We start from the raw sequence: 11,889 nt of genomic DNA on the forward strand, positions 1-11,889 counted from the left end.
AATATGACGTGGGTCCACCCTTTGCAGCTATAACAGTTTCAACTCTTCTGGGAAGGCTGTCCACAAGGTTTAGGAGTGTGTTCATGGGAATTTTGGACCATTCTTCCAGAAGTGCATTTGTGAGGTCACACACTGATGTTGGACAGAAGGCCTGGCTCTCAGTCTCCGCTCCAAGTCATCCCAAAGGTGTTCTATGGGGTTGAGGTCAGGACTCTGTGCAGGTCAGTCCAGTTCATCCACACCAGACTCTGTCATCCATGTCTTTATGGACCTTGCTTTGTGCACTGGTGCACAGTCATGTTGGAAGAGGAAGGGGCCAGCTCCAAACTGTTCCCACAAAGTTGGGTGCATGGAATTGTCCAAAATGTCTTGGTCTGCTGAAGCATTCCCAGTTCCTTTCACTGGAACTAAGGGGCCAAGCCCAGCTCCTGAAAAACAACCCCACACCATAATCCCCCCTCCACCAAACTTTACACTTGGCACAATGCGGTCCGACAAGTATCGTTCTCCTGGCGACCGCCAAACCCAGACCCGTCCATCAGATTGCCAGATGGAGAAGCGCGATCGGTCACTCCAGAGAAGGCGCCTCCACTGCTCTAGAGTCCAGTGGCGGCGTGCTTTACACCACTGCATCCGGCGCTTTGCATTGCACTTGGTGATGTATGGCTTGGATGCAGCTGCTCGGCCATGGAAACCCATTCCATGAAGCTCTCTGCGCACTGTTCTGGAGCTAATCTGAAGGCCACATGAAGTTTGGAGGTCTGCAGCGATTGACTCTGCAGAAAGTTGGCGACCTCTTCGCACTATGCACCTCAGCATCCGCTGACCCCGCTCCGTCAGTTTACGTGGCCTACCACTTCATGGCTGAGTTGCTGTCGTTCCCAAACACTTCCACTTTCTTATAATACAGCTGACAGTTGACTGTGGAATATTTAGGAGCCAGGAAATTTCACGACTGGATTTGTTTCACAGGTGGCATCCTATCACAGTTCCACGCTGGAATTCACTGAGCTCCTGAGAGCGACCCATTCTGTCACAAATGTTTGTAAAAGCAGTCTGCATGCCTAGGTGCTGGATTTTATACACCTGTGGCCATGGAAGTGACTGGAACACCTGATTCTGATTATTTGGATGGGTGAGCCAATACTTTTGGCAATATAGTGTATAAATAATGACAACTTCAAATCTTTCTTTGTAAATGTAAATATTTTCACGCATTTACTCTAAAACTAAGTATAGTTTCACAAACAATGTGAATAACCTGAACAAATACAAACAACCTGAAATGTTTTAAGAGAAGTACAATTTTAACAAATTTCTGTCTGTTACTAAATATTTTGTGTATCTGTAGATCCACTGTGATCTGAAAGTTATAATGAACATGTGGAAATGATAAACTGAGGCAGAATATTGTTAAAATTACACTTATTTTTTTCAGTTTGTTCATGTTATTCACATCTTTTGAAAGGATAATTTATAGATGTAAACCTTTTCATACTGTAAATTTACTTTTTTTGCTCTAAAACAGAGAAAAGTTTGGAGTTGACATTATGTATATATTATTCTGTTATTATTTTACTGGTTCGGCCCACTGCAGATCAAATTTAGCTGAATGTGGCCCCTGAACTAAAATGAGTTTGACACCCCTGTTCTATCAGGACAATGCTCCTGGCCTCAGCTAGGTCAATAAAGGTGTGGATGACGGACCACCAGATGAAGACCCTGTCATGGCCAGCCCGATCTCCAGACCTGAACCCACTTTGAAAACTTCTGGAGGAAGATGGACGGACACAAACCATGGAACATGTCTGAGCTTCTTGAATTTCTGTGCCAGTAGCTGCATAAAGTCATCCAACTGCAATGGAGGAGAGACAAGACACGTGAAAGCTGTCATTGAAAATCAGGGTTATTCCACCAAATATTGATGTGTGAACTTTTCCACAGTTCCAACATTAGTATTGTGTTGTTTACAAATAAATATGAACTGGTTTTCTTTGCATTATTTGAGTCTGAAAACACTGCATCTGTTTGTTATTTTGACCATGTGTCATGTTCTGCAAATACATGCTTGAAATAATATTTTTATTTGGAATTTAGGAAAAATGTTTTCGGTAAGGCAAGGCAAGTTTATTTGTATAGCACTGTTCATACACAGGATAACTCAGAGTGCTTTACAAAGGCATAAAAAAATCACGGCAAAAGCAAGACACTGAAAATACAATAAAATCAAAAAACTGGGAAAAAAAGACATTAAAATCATCAGAGATAAAAGTTGATTTTAAAAAGCATTCACAGAATAAAAGAAAGACATTAATTATATTAAAAATAACATTAAAATTAAAATAAAGCAAGACATTAGAAAAACAAAAGTGCATTTAAAAGACAAGATTGAAAAGAGTTTACTCATAAGGACATGAAAAGAGGAAGGTTTTAACCTGGATTTAAAAATGTTCACAGTAGTTTAGAGAATGAAACCAAAATGTTCATTTTACTCAAACGCATACATATAAATGGTCAAATCAGATAAAGTGATCATTTTGCTGTGGTCTCATGTCTTTCCCAGAGCTGTATAACTGCTCTCGCTGGGATTTGAACTGCTATCTCCACATCGTAGACCATAGCATTACTTACTGATTACTTACTGAGTCATCTGTCCACATATACGTCAGGGTGCAAAGTCCTGCGCCCAAAGGATCTCCTGTCTTTTGTATTGGGGGGGGGGGGGGGTCTACTGCACATGTGCCATTTATGACGAGGGTCTATATGGTAAAGGGAGTAAAATCTAAACTAAAGTCTAATCATCAACAGACTGTCTATTCAAGCAGCATTTGGGGTCTGCATGAAAAACAAGCAGACACAGAACATATGGAGCTATAGAACTACATGGACTGAATATTAAATGTATTTTTTAAATATATTTTATTTATAGATTTTTTACATTTTCAAGAACAGACATAAGATACATCACAAAACAGAAAAAGTGAGAAAATGAAATCCACCCCCCTTCCTCCTCCCCCCACCTCTAAGCAAATAAAACAAACAGGACAACAACCAAAGTGTCAATAAAAAATGATGGGATACAAAACAAAAAGAACAGTACAATCAGCACCATCTGTGAGTATACGTCTACAGTGATTTTCAGTCCAGTCTAAAAAAATATATTAAATACCTTTGAGTTGCAGTGGAACTCAGCCAGTTGTCAAACAAGCCTATACCTTATTTGTTTGTTTGTTTGTTTACTTTTTTTTTTTTTAATTTAGCAGGAACAGTACACATTAATAAACATTTCTGTAAATGTGCCAGTATTACCAAAAAAGCTATTTTTCCACTGTTGTTCCTGGGTAAGAAGTAAAGTGCCAGTACTCATAAAATTAGAAACATTTTAAAAATTAAGGCTACACCCATACATTACATAGCATGAGTTCACATATACAGTATAGACAGTTAACCTTTAAGTATCTACTGTATCCTGTTGGTTCTCATTTTAAATGATTGGGAATGCAATGGAATTCAGTGTCATAACTGAGTCCAACCTTATTAAAGCCAAGTCTTGGCTTTGGTTCTAAGTGTCACATTAATGAGCTTCAACTGTATTCATTTCATTAGTGTATGATGATAAAAAAAATACAGTTTTATGTAGGGGTGTAAGAAAATATTGGTTCTGCAATATATCGTGATATTTCATTTCACAATACTGTATCAATATTAAAAAGTACTGTATCGATATTTTTAGGTATTTATTCAAATGCAGATATTTTGGAGATTAATTTTTTGTTTGTTTTTTTGTTTATATTTTATTTATTATTATTTACCATTGTTTTATTAAATAATGGTTATTTGAAGCATCCTAAAAGCACTTTTTACAGTCTGAGAGGCAGATGTTAGTTGCTTTGTTGAGATTGCACAAAAATAATGTTATGCTGTTAGTTTTGAACTAATAGAATATGAACATTTGAACAGGATCTTAAACTGTAATATCTGTAAAACAGAATTTAAGTTCAATTCTTCAAGGAAAAAATCTTAAAAAAAGAAACAAAAATATAGCCTTTTTAACAGTATCATGATATATCGTGATATATTGTATCATGATCCTAGTATTGTGATTTGTAATGTATTGCCAGATTCTTGCCAATACACAGCCCTAGTTTTATGTGATTTAAAGTATTTATAATGTTGATTTTGCTTTGCTTCACCCCCTTGAACCCGCACTGGGGCTTCGAACCTGGACCATACCATTCTCCTACCCCCCCCCCTCCATTGTTTTTTTCAAGATCTGCCACTGAAAAAGTATTTGACATATTGTAAAATACTTTGCGGGTGTGTTTACAATATGGTTGAGTTTTCATTGATGCAGGAGGAAAAACATCATCTTGTGTGAACTTGTCCAGTTATGGTTCATATTTGATCCCTTATTATTCAGGGTGCATGTGTGTGATCTATGTGCACACACAGGATTTCAGAGTTTCAGTGTCTGATTGAAAATGTTCGTCCTTACATCAGTATGCTGAAGAAATAGGCTGGGACCTGCAGATGGTGTGGATGTATAATCGAACTGTGTGTATTAACATGTTCTTGTCCGTGGGTCGAGGCCAAGTTGTGAATATCGAGAAAAAAAAAACAAACTCCTGGGAACCTTTGCTTATGCATGTATTGATCACCTGTAGCCTCTGCGAACAGTCTGTGAACTCCGTAGAACACAGGTGTCGAACATACAGCCCGTGGGCCAAAACCAGCCCACCGAAGAGTCCAGTCTGTCCTGTGGGATGAATGTGTGAAATGCAAACATTACACTGAAAAAATTAACACTTAAAAGTGTGAAAATCCTTTTAGTTCAGGTTCCACATACAGACCGTTATGATCAAAAGTGGATCAGACCAGTAAAATATTATCAGAAGAACCCATAAATAATGACAACTACAGTTTTTTTTTCTTTGTTTTTATGCAAAACTAAAATTACATGAAATTGTTTACATTTACAAACTACCCTTTCACAAAAAAAGTGAATAACCTGAACAAATATGAACAACCTGAAATGTCTTGGATTGGATTTATGTAGCACTTTTCCATTCACTCAAAGCACTCACACCAAACTCGATTATTGATTGATTGATTGATTGATTGATTGATTGATGTATTTATTTTGAACATGAATGTCAAACAGAAGAAAATAAATAAACAAAACACTTAAACATAAGACATATAATACATATTTGAAAAGGAGTTAGAAGAAGTACAACTTATAACCCCCCCCCCCCCCCCCTTCTCCTTATATAATTAATAACAATAATAACCTTCCTCGTCTAATCATATCTGTACACTATGCCATAATATGACTGATACTTACTAGTAAATAATTAGGTTTCTGGCTTTATATTATTATGAACAATTATAATATGATTTACATAAACACATAACACAATAACACATATATGTAAATACATATTCATACACAGATCTATATACACATATACACCTACATATACACACACATACACACCTGTACATACATTTACACACACTTACCACATACATCTTTATCACACCCAGTGATCCCCAAGCCCTCCCTCATCCCTGTACCTCTGAAAAATTGTGTCTTTGTACCTCTTTTTAAATTCTTTCATGCTTGGATATTGCTTTAACTCTGTATTAAATCTGTTTCACAGTCTCACCCCGCTGACAGAAACACATTATTCGTTCACTCTACAGCAGTGGTGTCAAACATACGGCCCGCGGGTCAAAACCGGCCCATCAAAGGGTCCAATCTGTCCTGTGGGATGAAATTGTGAAATGCACATTCAGCCCAATTTCACCTCACATGGACCAGAGCAGTAAAATAACAGAAAAATAACCAATATATAATGACAACTACACATTTATCTGTTTAAAGAAGTAAAATTACATGAAAATATTTACTTTTACAAACTATCCTTTCACAAAAATGTGAAGAACCTGAACAAATATGAACAACCTGGAATGTCTGAAGAGAAATAAGTGCAATTTTAACAATATTTTGTCTGTTATTAAGTGTTTTGTGTATTTTGTAGATCCACTGTGATCTATCAGTTGTAATGCACATGTGTCAATGATAAACTGAGGCAGAATTTTGTTAACTTATTTTGTCAACTTATTTTTCTTCAGAAATTTTAGGTGGTTCATGTTATTCACATTTTTTCGGAAATTTTTGTAAATATTTTCATAATATAATTTTCCTTTTTAGTCCAATGGCCCTAGGGCTCTGATGCACTCTTGGTGTCAGTTGTCATTCGTCTGTCTGTCCGTAAACAATTTTTCAAGAACCTTCTTCTCCAAAACCGTCAGTCAGAATGACCTGATATTTTTTGTAGAACATCTTTGGGGTATGGTCTACCACATGTGCTCAAAGAATTGAGAAATATTGATTTTTGAATTTTTTTATGAATTTTTGAAATTTTAAAAATCCCAATTGGTCCACTTTTCAAAGTGCTATAACGTGAAAACAGTTGAAGATATTGATATAATTACTACTGGCAAGAGATAGGAAGTCACATATGAGCTTTCATTTGGTTCCATGACCTTTGACCTTAAGCAACCTTGAAAGTTCAAAAGAATGCCAATTAATGTATTTAAATATGTCATTGGACTACAGGGTCCGTGGTCCTATTATTTCGTTGTTCTTACTTTACTGGTCCGGCCCACTTCAGTTCATATTGGTCTGAATGGGACCCCAGAGCTAAAATGAGTTAGACAGTCCTGCTTTAGAATACTTTCTTTTTCTGCAAAATACATTTTTATGCAAGACCTAAACCTATGAAAATTCCACATTCACGCTGAGACTCCTAGTGCTCCATTTGTATTCATTCATTTTTTGTGTTGCTGTTCCCATTTCTTTCCCATTTTTTACCTTGACATGTTTCGCCTACAGCCTGTAGCCTTCCTCAGAAGGGTCATGTGATGTTACTGTGATGTGCCATTGTCAGCTGTTTTATCCAGGTTCCAGGTTGATCTGCCTTTTAAGGCAGAAGAACAGAACATGAAATCAGCTATAATGGATCACTGCAAGAGGGAAAATCATATTATGGACTGGGAAGAAGCCACGGTCATCCGCTCAGAAACCAACAAGTACCACCACTGGACCAGGGGGGCATGGAAATCAGGAAACAGGCCCTGAGGACCATGAACAGGGACGAGGGATCCGACACCTCATCCCACGCCCAGGATGCTGTCCTCTGTGGGATGCCAGGCAGTAGGGGGCATAATCGTCCCCTGTTGCCTGGCAAACCAGGATAAAACAGCTGACAATGACACGTCACAGGAACAAGTGACCCTTCTGAGGAAGGCTACAGGTTGGAGCCGAAACATGTTAAGGTGAAAAAATCAGCTTTTTTCCATCTGTCTGACAAAAAAGAAAAATAAATGTTTATAATTTCAGCAGACAGTTTGAACCTAATTGGACCTTTACTGTTCTTCATTTCCACTGTATTCTCATATATTTTCTTGTAGATCCAGTTGTAATTCAAGTACAAATTAAATAAACACAGTTTGAGGAACTAGAGATAGATGTCTTTCATGCAGGGTCATCAAAAATATTGTTTTAGAGAAAAAAAGACCCTGATGTTCACTTTGGCTTGGCCAGACCCTTTAACACACAGGTGTCAAACATGCAGCCCGGGGTCCAAATCCGGCCCACCAAAGGGTCCAGTCTGGCCCCTGGGATGAATTTGTGAAATGCAAAAATTACACTAAGATATTAACAATCCTTTCAGTTCAGGTTCCACATTCAGACCAATTCAGTCTCATAATAACCTATAAATACTCACAACTCCAATTTTTTCTCTTTGTAAATATAAATATTTTCATGTATTTACGCTAAAACAAAGTATAATTTTGCAAAAAAAAATTTGAATAATCTGAACAAATAAGAACAACCTGAAATGTCTTAAGAGAAGTAAGTACAATTCTAACAATATTCTGCCTGTTACTAAATGTTTTGTGTATCTGTAGATCCACTGTGATCTGTAAGTTATAATGTACATGTGAGAATGATAAAGTAAAGCATAATAATGTTAAAATTACATTTTTTCCCCTGTTTGTTCATGTTATTCACATTGTTTGAGAGGATATTTTGTGTTTGTAGATGTAAACATTTTCATAATGTAATTTTACTTTTTTCACTGAAAAACACAAACAAAAGTTTGGAGCTGACATTATTTATATATTATTATGTTATTATTTTACTGGTTCGGCCCACTTCCAATCAAATTTAGCTGAATGTGGCCCCTGAACTAAAATGAGTTTGACACCCCTGCTTTAACAGATCAGATACAGGTCACATATGGGCAAAAAGACCCACTTCAGTCTGAACACAGCCTTATTTACACATTAATTTTAGTTCATAAAGTCTCCAGTTTGACATGTTTTTCCCTGTTTGTGTACCTGAGGTTCTCTTTTATTTTCTTGTTTTATGCATAAACACAGAAATTCTACAAGTTTTGATCATTTATACATGCAATTTGTCCTTAAATCCTGCAGATGAAGTTACACCTTGGTATCCTCTTGGGATCCAGACCCGTCTCCTCCTTCATGTTTAATCTGTGAAGCCAAATCCTTGTAACCTAGAAGTGGTTTAGTGATACCACAGCTGGGTTTTCTTACCTCTGCCAGCGGCTCACACTGTCTGACGCAGTAACATGATAGGACGAACAAAATACTGCAGTGAAGATTGCATGCACACACACACACACACACACACACACACACACACATACACACAATCCATAATACACAATTCTACCTCTTCAAATTAAAAGTAACAGTTTGTTTATGGAGCACATATCTGTCAACTGTGGGAAATTCAACTCCTTGACATTGTATATGTGGGCCAGTGTGTACCACCATTGTGTCCTGCAGTACCTGTGAGTGGGAGCGACTCACCGGTGTGGTGTACATTACCCTTCGTTGTTAAACTCTGACCCAAGCTCACAATTATCCTCATGCATATTTCATAGATGGCCGATGACAAGAGTGTACCTATCTGTTACTGACCTGGCTGCGAGAGCCTTGGCTGTTGGGACCAGAAATAAAAGATTACGTTGGAGAGTTGACTGGAAGAAGGAGGAGGAAGAGAGGGAGGAGGAGGACGGTAAATGAAGGGTCTGACATAATGAAAGGATGAAGTGGTAACTGAGAGAGGAGAGGTGACATACCGCTGCTGAAAACACATGTGAGCTGAAGCTGATGGATTCACCCTGACGAAGCTGTTACCCATGGATTAAAGATGCACCAGAGTCAGTGTTGGGGCGTCTGCGTAGTGTCTGATTCTACTGGGATGGTTCTGAGCTACAGGCAGCTTTAACAGGAGAAGAAGAAGAAGAAGAAGAAGAAGAAGTGAAGGAGGAAACACAAATGCAGCCAGTGTGTGTAAATCTGTACACATGGCAGATATTCAGGTGAGAGATCTGAGGGAGAAACAAACATGTGTGGAAATGGAAGGTAGATGTTGGTTATTGAGGAGCATATTAACAAACAAGTGTAATCATAGATGTTTTTAACCCTTTAACCCCTGATGTGTCTGTGTTGAGCGTTCTGAATGTAGGATTTATTTGAAATATTCCTAAAAATTCAACTGTTTGTTCAAAAATTCCAAAAGGTGCTGATAGAATAGACCTTGTTCTTTCCATAGACATCTGAGCATGCTCAGTGCAGCCTCCACCACCTGTGGAATGGGGAGCAAAACACAAAGCAGTGAGTGAGACCAACTCACTATAAAAACAGACAATTTGGGATTTTTTTTTACACCCTTTTCCTTGTTTTTACTGTTCTTTTCAGGGTTGCTTTTTGATTTTCCTTTTTTTTTTTTTTACAGTGCTTTTACCAAGTTTTGCAAAGTGATATCATGACTTGTGTAAATATACACACCCCTGTTTTTGTTCAAAGTGTTTTTATTACATATCGAGTCATCCAGAAAAGCATAATACAGTCATTGTTTTGTTTTTTTTTAATACCCAAACCCATGAACATTCCCACCCTGTTGCACCATAGAAAGATGATGATTGACAAAAATAACTAGAAAAGCACTCGGAGAGCACAGACCTCTGCCAAGGCAGATCATTGCCATCACCACCAAAATTTAATCATTTGTTCCTTGTGCCAGTACCAACATTTCCTGAAATTTTCATCCAAATCCATCCATAACTTTTTGAGTTATCTTACACACGGACAGACAAAAAAACCAACGCCGGCAAAAACATAACCACCTTGGCGGAGGTAATAAATAAATAAAAAATAAGGAACACAGATATTAGTCACAAACACGTATTAATAAGACTACTCTGTAATAAGTGAGGGAGCTACCTCTTTTATGTGATTCAGAATAGGTTGCCAGTTACTGAAAAACTTTTTGGCACATCCTCTTATAGAATGTCAAATTTTTTCCAATGATGTAAAAGAGACAGAAACCAAGATTTAAGTGTTGGAGGTTGTTTATCTTTCCATTTCAGTAGTATTAATCTATGAGCTAGAAGAGTGGTGAAGGCAATTAGATTTTTAGATTTTTGGTTAAAATGAAAAGAATGTGATGTAATGCCAAATATTGCAATTGTTGCCTCAGGTTCAATATGAGACCCTGTTACATCAGAAAGAAATTTAAATATAGACTGCCGAAAGTTTTTCAGTTTTGAACAAAACCAGAACCAGCTTCATAATGATCGCAAGTAGGATTCAAGTCCTATTTAATTTTTGCCAACTTCACTTTAGACCAATGCAGTCTGCCAACCTCCTCAAATTGAATTACTCTGTGTCTTAAACAGATTGAGGATGAGTGAATGTTGTGAAGTATAGATTGCCATACATTTTCAGGAAACTCTGTGGCCAGTTCTTTCTCCCATTTTCTTTGAAGGGTTCCAAATTAGAGGAATTGATTCCAGTATACACACCACTTTTAATTGGTGTGTTATCTGTACGCATTATAAGGATGTATACTACAAACAAAAAGTTAAGGATATTTCTTTTTTTTTTTTTTTGTCTTTTTTTTTTGGTCATTTTTGCCATTTGTAAATAAAACCATGTCTAGTCATTAAAAAAATGTTTCAATTCAATTCAAGCACATAAAACTAAAAAGCGCTGTGCAAGAATCACAACTGAAAAAAATAGCCCAAAAATGTAAAATATTCTTAACTTTTTGTTTGTAGTGTATGTTCATGCTGTGTCAAATACCACACACTGAGGGGTTAGGGGTAGGGGTTATGTTACTGCTATGAAAAGGACAGAGTTTATTTTAATGTGAAATGCTGCTGTTAAATGGACAGTCTATCCTTGATGTGTGCAGCAATTTTGTGTTTTGTGCATAGTCAGAAAAAAAAAAAAGTCTGATATGTGAGGATTGTTGAGTTACTTATGGAATCTGACAGGAACTTATGGTAGGTGAAGGATGGGGTAAGGGGGTGGGAGATTATAAGTTAAACTTCATCCCACTCCTTTTTGAATGTTTGACTTTCTTTTGTATAATTCTTTTGTTGTTTGATTTTAATGCAATATTCGAAATAAATAAACAAACAAACCAGAGATCTTGGTGTAAATTGACACATGATCAAATGGCATTGAATAACACGCAAACGATGAGAATGCATTCGTATAGCACGCCAAATACCACAAAAACTGGTGTGACATACAATGTGATTTCATGAGATCAGTCTTGAGTTTTGACTGCTTTTCTGAGTTCAACCAGGTGCCAAAAAGCAGCAGAGTTAGAAAAAGAAGAGCCCAAAACAAAATCTACTGGGCCCAAATTCAATATAAATACTGACAACTGAGATCAAAACATTTTTGGCTTCACTTTTGGAGGGATAATAATAATAATAATAATAATAATAATAATAATAATAATAATAATAATAATAATAATAATAACTTTAT

This window comes from Sphaeramia orbicularis, chromosome 16, assembly GCF_902148855.1.
Source record: "Sphaeramia orbicularis chromosome 16, fSphaOr1.1, whole genome shotgun sequence".
NCBI classification, from domain to species: Eukaryota; Metazoa; Chordata; class Actinopteri; order Kurtiformes; family Apogonidae; genus Sphaeramia; species Sphaeramia orbicularis.